This window comes from Arvicola amphibius, chromosome 4 (assembly GCF_903992535.2).
Source record: "Arvicola amphibius chromosome 4, mArvAmp1.2, whole genome shotgun sequence".
In the NCBI taxonomy this organism is placed as follows: Eukaryota; Metazoa; Chordata; class Mammalia; order Rodentia; family Cricetidae; genus Arvicola; species Arvicola amphibius.
In genome coordinates, this window is record NC_052050.1 from 71,463,695 (window position 1) to 71,476,789 (window position 13,095).

Sequence of the window (13,095 nt, forward strand, 5' to 3'; positions counted from 1 at the left end):
CAACAGAGGCAAGAGAAATGCCGGAAGTTCAAGACTAATCTGGGCTGCATAGCAAGACAGGATATTCAAGGTGTTCCGGCTGACAAGCTCAGCTAGCATTCCCACTCACGGCTAGAACTAACCACTAAGGATGGAAAGGAACCAGCTATATCTGACTGCAACAAGAAAGTCCACTAAGTTTGGGGTGATTCATTATAGCAGACAGTACTTAAATGAGAAAATGGAACACAATCTCTGATAAGTAGGGTGAGTGCCCCTCTCTACCTGCTACACTCAGGTCCCAGCCCAGACTTTAAAGACTGCTCTACTCTCACCCATTTCTTATCAGTAGTTTCTGGTAAATAATAAATTACTTAACTTATTGGCTTAAAACTGTAACAATCATTTATTCCTTCACCCAATGTCAATAGATGAAGAATTTAGAAAATGGGGCAGAGGGAAGGACCTGTCTCTGCCATTTGTCAGGACCTTGGGCTGGAAGACTCAAATGCAGAGGGCTAGGCTCCTGCAGATGGTCATTTTCTTAACACATCAGTAGTCTGATATTGACCTTAACTGGGACAGTGGCTGGAACACCATCATGTGTTCTTTCCAAGGGCTCCAAGACAGCAGGTATGACAACCAGAGTTCTGCTATGACAAGCTTGCACTACCGCATCTAGCCTCTCACGACGATTCCATCCATGCTTGCCCCCTCTCTGCCAAAGGTGATCCTTAAGCGACAAGTGAACAGCAAACAGTCAACTTCCAACCAGGATCAGGAAAGCAAATGTTATACCTAGCTTTTCAGTATCAAGATGGAAGGAATGTTACTCAACTGTCCCTCCTATTTCTTTCTGCCTTGCCCACTATTTTAAAAAGCACAGCTTAAAAAATCCAGAGCACGAAGAACACATCACAGACAATGGCTATCTAAGCGAATTACTTTCTGGTTGTTATACTCTGTATAAGGTACCAGGCTAAATAACTTCACAGGGAAGGAAGAACTGAAAAGGAGTCAGAGTAGATATGTTATAAATAATTCAAGGGTGTAGATGGTAAGACCTGGGGGAAAAGGTGAGAGAGAAACACAATGCTGGTACAGCAAAAGCATGAAAGCCCCACAGCCAACCAACAGCAAGCCCCAAAAGCCCCTGAATCAGTAACCTGATGAACCATTGTATCAGTTCCTCATCTGTAAACAGACAAGTTAACTTTGGTCATCTCCAAGGTCCCTGATATCTGGATGACAATTTCCCAATGTCATAAGTCGAAAATTAGTTTAACTTGTTGCAACTGCCACAGAGTTTGAACACAGTGGTGGAACCTTCTGAGAAACAGAAGCAGGGATGCAATGCCGCCATTATTAGCGATCTCCACACTAAAAGATCAAGTAGTCAGCCAGGAGGTGGTGGTCTTTAATCCCAGCACTCGGGAGGCAAAGGCAGGCGGATCTCTGTGAGTTCGAGGCCAGCCTGGTCTACAAGAGCTAGTTCCAGGACAAGCTCCAAAGTTACGGAGAAACCCTGTCTCGAAAAAACAAACAAACAAAAAACAAACAAACAAACAAAAAACCAAAAAGATCAAGTAGTAGTGACTGAATATGTTAAGACCCCAGAATCAGGAATTCTCCCGTCTTGATAGTATTAAAATAGGCAGACAATAATACGGGCCAACGATGTTCTTAAGCACGAAAGCCATTACAGTAGCAAGGGTTAACGAAAAAGAAGCTTCGGGCTAAGGCCACTCATCCATAGAGACAATTAGATGGGCCAGTCCCTCTGAACATTTCGTAAAATGGGGGGCTCTGCACCTCTTGGGTTTCACACACATTAGCAAAGAGATCAGGGAAAAGTTTTCTTGTCAATTTACATATTTCAATATTAAGTCAATTTTCCTTATGGCTGAGCAAAAACAAGCCCTAGTAACTTATGAAGCCTAGACTCGGATGAGGCTCGGAGAAAGCCCACTTTTATTCCAGTCCCCTGCTCCCTCGAGGCGATCCCACCTCTCCCCGACCCGCAGTCGCAGTGCCCTCCAGCCGAGTTTCACAACAGCCCCTCCCGGAGAAGTCGTCCCCCACCCCCCACCCCCAGCTAAAGGCCGGGAATCCTGCCGCTGGGCGCGAAGTTCCCACTTCCCCGCGCGGGGGAGACTGCGCGCTGCGCAGCCCCGGGTGGGCCCGCCACGCTCGCCGCTTCAACAGCCCGGGCTTTCGGGCATACTCGGAACTCAGACCCGACTCCCCTGGCCGCGCGGCCTCCCTCCGCCGAGCTTCCTGCCCTCCTGGGACTGTGGACGCCGGCATCCGCCGACCCAACTCACCAGATAACTCCCAACTCTCCCTGCCTGGAACCAAGCTCGCTCGGGACCGGCGAGACTCAGCGGCCGCGTCCCATCTCGCCGGTCTTCCTGCGGCGCCCGCCGGGCCCTGCCAGCGGGCAACGTGGCCCTTCCCCGGGAGGGCGGGGCGGGGCTCCCTCAGCCCCCTCTATTGGTCCCCGCCCTACCACGGGCGAGTCCGCGCTGGCCCCTCCTTCCGGGGCCTGCCTCTTCTGCTGACTTCCCGATCACCCGTCAAGACCTAAACAGCGGATTTCCCCCCTGGTCTCCCAACTTCGAAAGGCAGTGGTAGAAGAGATGTTTGTTTGGGGCCCTTTCCCTAGTCACAACTCTCAGTGTAGATGCGGATCCCATTCACACCCTCAGCCTCGTCCAGTACAGACTTTCCCCAAGAGTGTCTGTCCCTTAATCCAGCCCAGCCCATGAGTCTAGAGCTTTACCTCCTTTGAGGGGTGCGGACTTGGTGGAGCGTTCCCAAGTAGAGCGTTCATCAAACCCAACACGAAGAACCTGGGAACTATTGCCTATACCAAAACCAGAAAAGCTGCAGAGTTTGAGCTGGAGAAAGGCGAGGGGTGAGTGTAGTGCGTGCAAGCAACAAGTACTAGGTGCAAAAAGGGAAGCCGGGGAGGAAACACCGGCTGCCCAAGGCGAGCCAGAGGCAGTCATTTCGATTCTTGTTTTTTTTTTTTTCTTCTGTGGGTGGAGAAACCAGAGATAGGCCTGTGCATAGTGTAAGACCTAAGCCCAAAGGAGGGAAGGAATCAATCAGAGGCTTTTGTAGTAACCCTAAAGGTGAAGGGGGGTGGTGGTGCCTGGATCTGGATCCCTTGGTATTTTACAGTAAAAGAAAACCTGGAGGGAGTTTGAGGAGGGCAGAGACAAGCGCTCTTCAGAACCCCGGGGGACCTACGTGATCATTAAGGAATGCCTCAGTCAGAGCCTCAAGCAGCCTGAGAAAGGGGAGGGAAAAAGCAAACCAGGAACTTCAGGACCTGACCTAGGTGTCAGCAGTGACCCTGGAGCAGTTTCTGAGGTCTGAGTCCTGGGTAATAGGCCACACAGAGCAAGCCAGATTTCAAGGGCTGGGCCATTTTGGAATTCAAAGAGGTATCTGGGAATCCCTACTGTCCACTCACCTCTACCACAACCTCACCCTCCCACATCCTGTTGTACCTGACCCTTCGCATAACCCTGGGCTCCCACCACCAATCTCTTATCCCTAAGCCTGGGAAGCAAGTACCACAGGCTGCTCAGCGTGTGACTTTTCAGAGACGGCTGTCTGGGACTCTTAGGGCTCCTTAGGCAGGCGAGGAGTTAAAATTCTAAGGAATCACTAGGCATAGAGTCACCCTTCCCTCCAAGTCTGTTCTCCTGACCTCTCCCTACACTCTCCCGACATCACCCCCATTCTACAGACAAGTCTGGGGCTCTGGGTTAAGTATACATTTCCTGTTAAGTCATAAGCCCTAGCCAGATTTTAGATTCAGGCATTCCAGCTTCCAAACCTAGTACCCACGTGTCCTTGAGAACGCTGGGATGGCTCTGTGCCCACGTGACAGGAACACAGTGGGGCAGCAGAGAAATCTTGATAGCGGCAGTTGGAGTTCTGCCCTGAAGTACAGGAAAGGGCTGGCACGGCAGGGGAGCGGACTGGGTGTGGGCGTGGTGAGTGAATGCCCACCATTTCCAGTTTAGCTGACTGCACAGACTATGACAGGAAACTCAAGCCCATGCATGTGCCAAGAGAATGCCACTGTTTTTCTACACCTTGGTCCTCTTCTTACTTCCCATAAAAAGAAATTAAGGCGCTTTCAGCCCTCACACTTAGTGCCAAAGTGTTAAGAAAAACAACTAAGTGTAACTTCTCTAGAAGTATAAAAAGTTGGGAAACTGGTCCATAAATCTAAAATATAGGGAGCTAAAATGACCATCCTGGATAAAACACATACCTAACAGGTACTGAAGATGGGAAGACTGAGCAGCCCAGGCCTTCTAAGGCAGTTAGAAAGGAAACAGGTGGGGAGAACACAACTGAGCACCATGTGCATCTTCACAGTTCTTTGCTTATATTCCAAGATGGTCCCCAAACACAAGATAGAAACACGGAGTTGAGATGGGATGAGTTTTTAAACAGGAGGAATAGACAGCATTTGGTCCAAGCAGCAAGAATGTATCAGTAATGAGGCCTTGGGCTCTAGAGGTTGCACTGGGGAAGAACTAAAGAAACAGGAGCTGGGTGTCGAGACTCTGGGGATGAGCCTGGGATCAGATTATGTGCAAATGGAAAAACAGGAAGATCTAGTCTCAGGATAACAGAGAATTAAAAGGTAATATGCTTGCCTGCCTACTCTACTAGCACCAAAAATAAAAAAATAAAACAAAAAAACTAACAAGGAAAGTAAAAAAATAATCCAGGAACTTGCCCCTTATAAACTACAGTCTGGATACCCCAGTGCTTGCAGTTTGGAAAGGATTCATGCTCTGAATTTGTGATAGATCTTTACTTAAAAACGTAAGAGGAAGCAAAACGGAAGTGTTAAACTCGTGTTTATCATTCCTCCTAACATGTCTGCCCCAAACCACACAGCGATACAAAAACTCAGCTCGTTAACAACAGACCACTAAGCAATGCCTATGAAATCTTTTCATTAGCCACCTCCAATTCCTTTTAGAATAAAGGAAGGTCTAAATAAATTCAGTGTAAAATCTCCTGGCTAACAGCCTTGTTAAACACTTGAGTGTGGTACCCTAGCAATCTGCTGGCCCAGTGAAAAAGTTTGAGAGAAATGTCTAGCAGAAGAATCAGCAGGGGATGGGAGAGCTAGTGCTTTGGCAGGTCAAAGACTCTAGCTCATACTAAGGAGGAAATGACTTACCAGGGAGGCTGTCAGGGCACCGAGTTTCTCTCTCTCCCTGGAGGCTGCTGTAAGGCAACTCAGCACTCAACTGCACAAGTGTTAAGGGGTGTGGCATATGCTTATAAGCATATGCCACACCCCTTAGGTGAGCTCTTCCTGCTCAGCGCTTCCTTAGAGGGAGGTAAGCTGGGTAACAGCCTGGACACTTTGATTGACATGAACACTGGTCAACGCAATGCAACTCCTTAGTACTTGGGGTGCTGTAGGCACTCCATGTAGGATAAGGAAAGTTCCAGAACACACCATGCCTTGCAGGTGGCTCAGGAGGCATCTTGGGATCACATAGCCATAAAGAGATCACTGTGATACCGATGTATAAGCAAAGATTGGTAACTATGCACTTGCTCAGTAGATTTGGGGAAGATGACACATCAACACTGAGATTCATACATATACAGCAGCCTGGCCTCCAAGGGGGCCGTGACAAGCTTCAGACAAGAGAAAGAACAGTTCAGAGCCAGAAGACCTACTCAGGCTGAACTGCCCAGCCTTCAGGCCAGTGAGGAAAGACTGGGACTCCTATGGCAAGGAAGAACAGGCATTGTTTTTCAGTGGATGTGAGGTCCCTCTGTAACTGACTTACAGGCTTCATGACCCTAGCCCTCGTTACCACATGCTGCTGCCTCAGATGCAGGCGCTGTGTGTACGTCCCCTGCTCTTTGCTGTTTATCATCACTAAGAAAAGCAGGCACCTTGGTGTAGGGAAATTTTCAAAGGAGCAGGCAGGAACAAAGACAGCTAATAACAAACTTGCTTGGGTTATGAACAATCTGAAGATAAATAAAAGCCCAAGAGATGTCAGTTTGGAGCCACCTGGCACCTGAAAGAGCAGACAAGGATCTGAGAGAGGAAAAAAGGTTCAGCACCCACTCCAAAAAATTGGGTTAGGTCTTCTCACTGGTCCTTGAGACTTAAAACTTCCCCAAGAGGAAGTTGCTGCAAAGCTGAGTGGAGAGCCATCAGAGCCAATGCAGTATCTGATAGGATCCCTTGAGTTAAGCTTTCCTAAAACTGTTCACCTTTTACATAACACAATGAAACAAATGCCAGGCAGGCCTTTAAATAAGATGTCTGCTAAGGCTGGCAGTCATGGCACACACCTTTAATCCCAGTACTCAGGAAGCAGAGGCAGGTGGGTCTCTGTGAGTTTGAGGACAGCCTGGTCCACAAAGAGAGTTCCAGGTCAGTCAGGGCTGTTACACAGAGAAACCCTGTCTCAAAAAACAAACAAAGATACCTGCTTAAGGCTCTGGCAATGGCAAGCATGCTCATTCAATAAAAGAACAGAACTTTCATCCAGAGCTTTTCTATGTATTACAATAAAAAAGAAATCAAGTAGAAATTGATGTGGCTGTCTTATATGAACAAGGTCTTTCAAAATGCCAAATTATTCCTCTTGTTCCCAGTAGCAACCTGAGTGAAGTATCGTCTGGTGTGACGAGAACAGCACAGAAGGTGATTAACGTATCTCAGGCTGCACACTGAACAGGAAACTTGGAGCTAGACCACAAATTTTACTGTTCCCCAAACTCAAGCTGTTTCTGTTCTTTCCATGAGGGTTCAAGACCTCAGCTTCCTTACTGGGGAAAAAGGCAGAGAGACAATTTAGGAAGTCATCTAGCCATTTCCTACTCCAGCTCCTCTCTCCTACCCTCCCTTAAAGTTAATAGATTCCAAAAACTAAGCAGTCTGCCTCTGCCAGAGTGAGTAATCCCTTTCGGCCAGTCCAGACTGGTCTGAAATCCTATTAGCTCACTAGTGGAAAGGCCTTGAAAGGCACCTAATCCAACAGCCCTGCAGCCGGATTGCCTAGCAGGCTCTCCTAGACCTCACCTCACTGATCTGAGCTCACAACTGCAAGCACTCCAATCCTTTACCAGCTATCTGCTGTAGCCTCAGTAAGGGACAGGCTAGGGTCAGATCTGCCCCTTGAAAGAGAGGTAGAGGTGATGCTTCCTGTGTACCATCAGAATAAGGTGCTTTTTCATCAGGGCACAGGAGGTGCCCTGACTTCAGACATGGCTGCCTTCCCAGACTGTCCCCATTCCCATCTCCTGCACAGCAACAGCATGGCACCAAGTGAGAAAGGAGGAAGAGCCTTACCTTTCTTTTCTTCTCTCAGTTGCTCCCCTGGAGATCATCAAGCCCCCCACTTAATAATCCATTTTCAAACTGAATCAGATTCACCAAAGAACAGCTTCTCTCCACTTATCCAGGTCCAAAGTCCATGGCCGGGTGGACCCTGACCGGGAGGAGTCTGGGGGGGAAGGGGTGTGTCCAGGCCCCTCCCCCCCCACTGCTGATTTCTGTGTCCCTTCCAGGCGGTTATGACATCCCTTCATCCAGCTGGCTTCTAAAGCTCAGAGGCTCGTGGTAGGCAGATTCCAGGTATTATGCCATCTCTTGCTCAAGCAAGAGAAATCATCCACTGGTCCACTTGTGTTCTGCTGGGACTCAGGAGAAGAAACAGGCTTTAACATCGACATGGCCCAGGAGGCTTTCTCTGGGAACCTGTGGAACATTTAAACATTGTGACACTCTCCAATCTAACAAGGTCCACATGGATTTCTGAGACCTCCATGTTGACTATAGTCCTTTACTGTGTTCAGCCAACAGACGCTCTTCCTTAACTACTCCACACAATTTGTACAAAAAGTACATACTTCATACAAAAACTGTATCCCCATCATACGTGTATGTGTGCTTGGGTCCTAACTATTCTCAGTACAGAAATGCAACCAAAAGTACTGTCAGTATGGAAAGACGAGATGATCCTCTAAAAAATACAGAAAATAAGGTCCCACGCTCTAAAACACCACTACTCCTCTCTCTCAAGCTTCGCCGGGATTTCAGTGTTTTAATCTCCTACCTCCTGTCAAGGGGGACTGAATCCTACCCAGACCTAGATGCTGGCACCTTCCACAGGCATCCCCTGCAACCCTCACCTCCCCCACCGCTTCCGAAACTATGCCAAGGATGTAATTCCCAATTTCTTTCAAACTCCTTCCCAGGGCCACCCCTGAGAGCACTCTCCTGGACTATCTGAGGCCTGAGTCCTGCTGGCAGAAGCCCCAATTTCTCAGTCTGGGAGCCCTCCTTGGTGCCCCTGCCCTCTGTGAGTTTTACAGACATACGGACACACGGACACACACGCGCGCACAGGCACGCACCCCTCTTCCTGTAGGGGCGTGGCGGACACAGGACACCCCCCGCTAAGAACTTAACTCCTCCCACCCTTCCCTTCCGAACCCCGCGCTCGGCGTTCCCACGGCACAGTGACACGGAGACCCTCCCAGCACTCCGAACCCTCGCTTCCGCCGCGCAGGCGATTCGGCCCCTCGGCGCACGGGCTCCTTACCTGGACCCCGCCCATCCGATGCCGGCTGGGAGCCTCGGCCCTCCCAGCTCCAGATCCTGGCCGGGGCCGGGTCCCAGCCGCAGCAGGCCCCACCCCCTCGACCCCCTGTGGCCCGGCCCTCCCCTCGCGCTCCTCTCCCCCCTCCCGCCAGGCACCGCAGCCACTTCCGCCCGTCCTCCGGAAGTAGGGCCCGGGCAACCGCTGCCTCCTCACATCCCGCCCATTGGCCTGGCCCTCGCCGCTCCATCATCACCACCGCCGCCGCCACGGGAGCACGGGAGGTGGGTCTGCACGCTTGAGCCAGTTCTACAGTGTTGGCGCGGTGGAGGACGAGGCGTTGGAGACGCCCCCCGTGAGGACGTAGCCGGGGGCTCGGGGCGAGAGCCGTACGCCGGGGGGCGGGGCGGAGGCTGAGGCCTAGAGCCGGAGAGTGCGTCACTCTGAGCGGCGCGGGAAGTAGCGCGCATGCGCCGCCGGGCTTCGGCCGGTCGCGCGAGTTGACGCTCCGGCTGCTCGAGGGGGAGGGAACTTGGGCGGCAAGTGGAGGCGGAACCTGCGCAGGCTGCCCTGCCTCTATCCCACCGCCGGAAGGTCGCCTAGCAACGGCCTGATTGAAGTGGCTTCTGAAGCCAGGGGCCCTTTTAGGCACTGTTTATGCCTGTTAGCACAAACCTGTTACCGAGCTGAGTTTCCTGTGTAGCAGTGCCAGAAAAAGTTTTATTTCATGCATCGCTATTTCCCACTGCTTCGCTGACTGAGGTAGGACCTTCCCAACAGGATGGAAAGCGCCCCGTTACTGTTTACTGAACACGCACTGCGCTGAGCTCTTTATAACTAGTAACCGAATATCCACAGGTCGGAACGCCATCTATAGTCTCCTACCGCGACAGAAGCGTAAAGGAGGTTGCAGACTTGTTAGAGCCTACCCCAGTCTTACAGTTGGAGTAACTGACCAAATCTGTGACACTTGGTCACATGGTTTAGCCTCTATCAAGTGCCACCTCTTTTAAAAGAACCACTTGAGGCTGGTGATAGGGCTTAGAGGACTTGAATTCAGTTATCAGTACCCACAGGGTGCCTTAAAATCGTCTGTGACTCCTGTTATAGGGGATCGCGTACCCTCTTTTGACCTTTGGGCCACCAGTCATGCATGTATGTATGTATGTATAGTGCACTTTTGTGCATTCAGACAAGACATTCACACACACACACAAATTAAAAATCGTTTTAAATAAACTATTCTTTGAAGTACCAGACTTAAAGTTCCAGATTGTACTGCTTATTTTCCCGGATACAAAATACCCTTTAATCTCAGGAGTTTGGCTTTTGTTTTATTCCATTTTTGTCAACAATCAACTGTGATATGTGGAAAAGTTACTAGAACTTTTTGTGCCTCTATTTTTTATATTTACAATAAGAATAATGAAAGTCCTTTACCTTATTCAATTAGTGTGAGTGTTAGTGTGAGAATACACCCTTTTCTTCAAGTACAACCATACTCAACTGGGAATAGTTGTGCTTCTTAAATTCTAAACTGGTTCTGATTCTCAAGTTCAAGAGCTTGATTCTGATCCTGATTCCAGTGACCAGTGCATCATGTACCCTGACCAAATCCCTTCCCTCTGCCTCTCTAAAACATCAGAACTTGGGAGAAAACAATGTCTGTAGTGATTTGTGTGTGTGTGTGTGTGTGTGTGTGTGATCTAACAAATAAAGCTTGCCTGAAGATCAGAGTGCAGAGCCAAGCCACTAGTTAACCAGAGAGGCCGGGCAGTGATGGCACACACCTTTAATCCCAGCAATAGGGAGACAAAGGCAGCTGGATCTCTGAGCTCAAGGTCACCCTGGGAGACAGGAGATTGAAACTATCGAAAAGAGAAACAGCTTACACAAAGGTGACCCCAGCACTTGGGATCCCATGCCTTTTGTCCCAGCACCAGGGAGTTGGAGACAAATGATATGGCTGGGTGGAGAGAGGAATAGAAGGTAGGAGGAGACAGGAGTTGAGATGCAGTCTGAGGTTTTGTTGAGAGAGCATTCAGTAGAGATTCAGTAGATTTGTAGAGACAGGATCGCCCCTTTTGTCTGAGCATTGGTAAAGGTAAGAACTCTCTAGTGGCTGCCTGTTCTGCTTCTCTGATCCTTCAGCTTTTACTCCGATATCTGGCTCCAGGTATTTATTATTAAGACCAATTAGAGTTCGTGCTACAAATGTCACCTAACTTACAACCTTGTAATTCCTTTGTCTATTTTGAAGTGTTTCTTTAAAGCCAGAATAACCATTTTTACTTATTGAAAGCATTTAAGTGGTTATTGTTTGGAATAATAATGTTTATTAAGCATATAGAGAAATACATCTGCTCATCTTCCCCAAGGCAACCTCGGCTCTTTGCTAGATGTGTGACACATTGTTTTTAGCCTTACTGTGGGACAAATATGTTAGCCATATCGTCCCTCTCAGACCAAACACTAAACTCCATCAGAATAATGGAAAAATGTAAGTTAAAAGTGGCTCAGCAGTCCAGTTTGTGGGGTAAGGAGACCACAGGCTTCATAACACTTCAGTCTACCACAGTGACTGCCACTTAACAGTGTTCTCACTGATAAGTGACTGTGTGTGTGTGTGTGTGTGTGTGTGTGTGTGTGTGTGTGTAACCACTGATTTATTCCTAGGAACTGGTCAAGAGTTGACTTTTTCAGATGACTGACCTTGCTAAAAAAGTCAAACCATTTGAGGTCATGATTAGGCTTAGCAAGCTTCCTTGCTTGCATTCTGACATGTTTTGGGCTTTTTTGTTTTGAGTGGTTGAGAAACAGCTGGGATTTCAGTAGAGAACTGGCTAATAGATAAAATGGATCGGAGCTCCTCAGCTGCAGCTGGAGAGGAATACTGGGTGATGTGGGGGAGGTTACCTTTTCCGGGATTTGTCAATTTGGGAACAGGTCAGGCAGTTTATCTCAGGGACTCAGAGACCAGAGACTGTTGACCTGAGGTGCCCAAAGACTTGAGACCCAGCTCCTTTCAGCCTTGGATGTCCCCTGTTTTCCATTTCATGAAGTTATCTGACTTTATTACCAACTTAAATGCCATTCTCCTTGAAGCTTCACTGTGTGATTGACACTTATTTCCCTTGCCTGTATTGAAATCCACGCTAAATAACGGTCTCTGATCTTATCCCTTTCTGTATTCCTCAGATCTACAATACCGCAGTAACATCCAGAGAAGAGCTGGAAGAGTGAGCAGCCCTGGGTACAGAGGAGACTGGAGCAGGCATGGAAGAATCTTGGGTTCTGGTGATTCACTGTGTAGAACTTTTCCCATGAAGAGGCTATGGAATCAAAACTGAGAAAGAGGAGGAGAAAAAAAGTTATAAAATGTTGACGATTTAACTTGGCAAGTTATGAGGAAAAAAAACTGGATTTCTAGGCCAGAATTAAAATATGAGTTTTACTGCTTCCAATGAAAGAAAAAAAATGCTATAAAATAGAATGCATCTAAAAACATGTTAGAAAATCAGTTGCACATTGTAGAAATCTGAACCAGGAGGGCCAAGTTTGTAGAATAATGGAAAATAGAAAATAGTTGTTCCCGGGACAAAACAACATACATCATCCCATTAAAAAAGAGAGAATCTGGGGATGCAGGAGTCTGTCCTCCACAGGAGGAGCTATGGCAAAGAGGATACGAGCACACCCTAGTCCATGCAGCCTTGAGTTCAAATGCTGCCATCAAAACCTTGTACCCACCCCCTCACTTGCTGAATAGGAAAGTATACAAATTAAGACATGAAAGAAAGAACTTCAGGTCTTGGCAAGAAGTTAGAAGAAATGGAAGCTCAGTTAAAGAAAATGTTAATTCTAAAAGTAGATGAGATGTTAGAAAATATAGAAAGTCAGTTAAAATATTTAAAAATAAGTCCAGGCACAAAACAGCTGACTAAGAGATGAGGAAACAAAGTTACAGATACTTTGTACAACTTCAACAGAGCTCCATAGCCAGGACTTACCCAGACTGCTTCAAGACCCTCTATGTGGCTGTTAGCCAGTATGCTGCTTCTCACAGTTATATGTAGAACTGCAGACTGAAAGACTGGCCTGCCCTGTGGGGTTAGACATCCTCCCTCCCCCCCCCCAAATAAAAGCCAAAAACATACTTCATCATTCCTTGCATTAGTTTTCCAAAAATTGCCACATGGTAACACTGCTGGTTAGTTTTTTGTTACCTTGGCACAACTTAGAGTCATCTGGGAAAAGAGAAACCTCATTTGAGAAAATGTCCCTAGTATGCTGGCCTGTAGACAAACCTACAGGCATTTCTTGATTAGTGATTGATGTGGGAGGACCCAGCCCACTGGGGGTGGTACCAACCTGAACAGGTAGGTGGGTTTTGGGTTGTATTAGAAAGCAAACTGAGCAAGTCAGTAAGTTGTATTTCTCCATGGCTTCTGTTTCAGCTCCTACCTGGATAAGCTGAAATAAATCTTTTCCTCTCCAA

General features: G+C 48.1%; 1 long non-coding RNA gene across 1 annotated transcript; it reads left to right on the forward strand.

The window, feature by feature from the left end:
* Positions 1-8,664: 8,664 nt before the first annotated feature.
* LOC121677170 lies at positions 8,665-13,095 on the forward strand. Its single transcript, XR_006020798.1, has 2 exons — positions 8,665-8,881; positions 11,796-13,095. It is a non-coding gene; the product is annotated as an uncharacterized LOC121677170 (long non-coding RNA).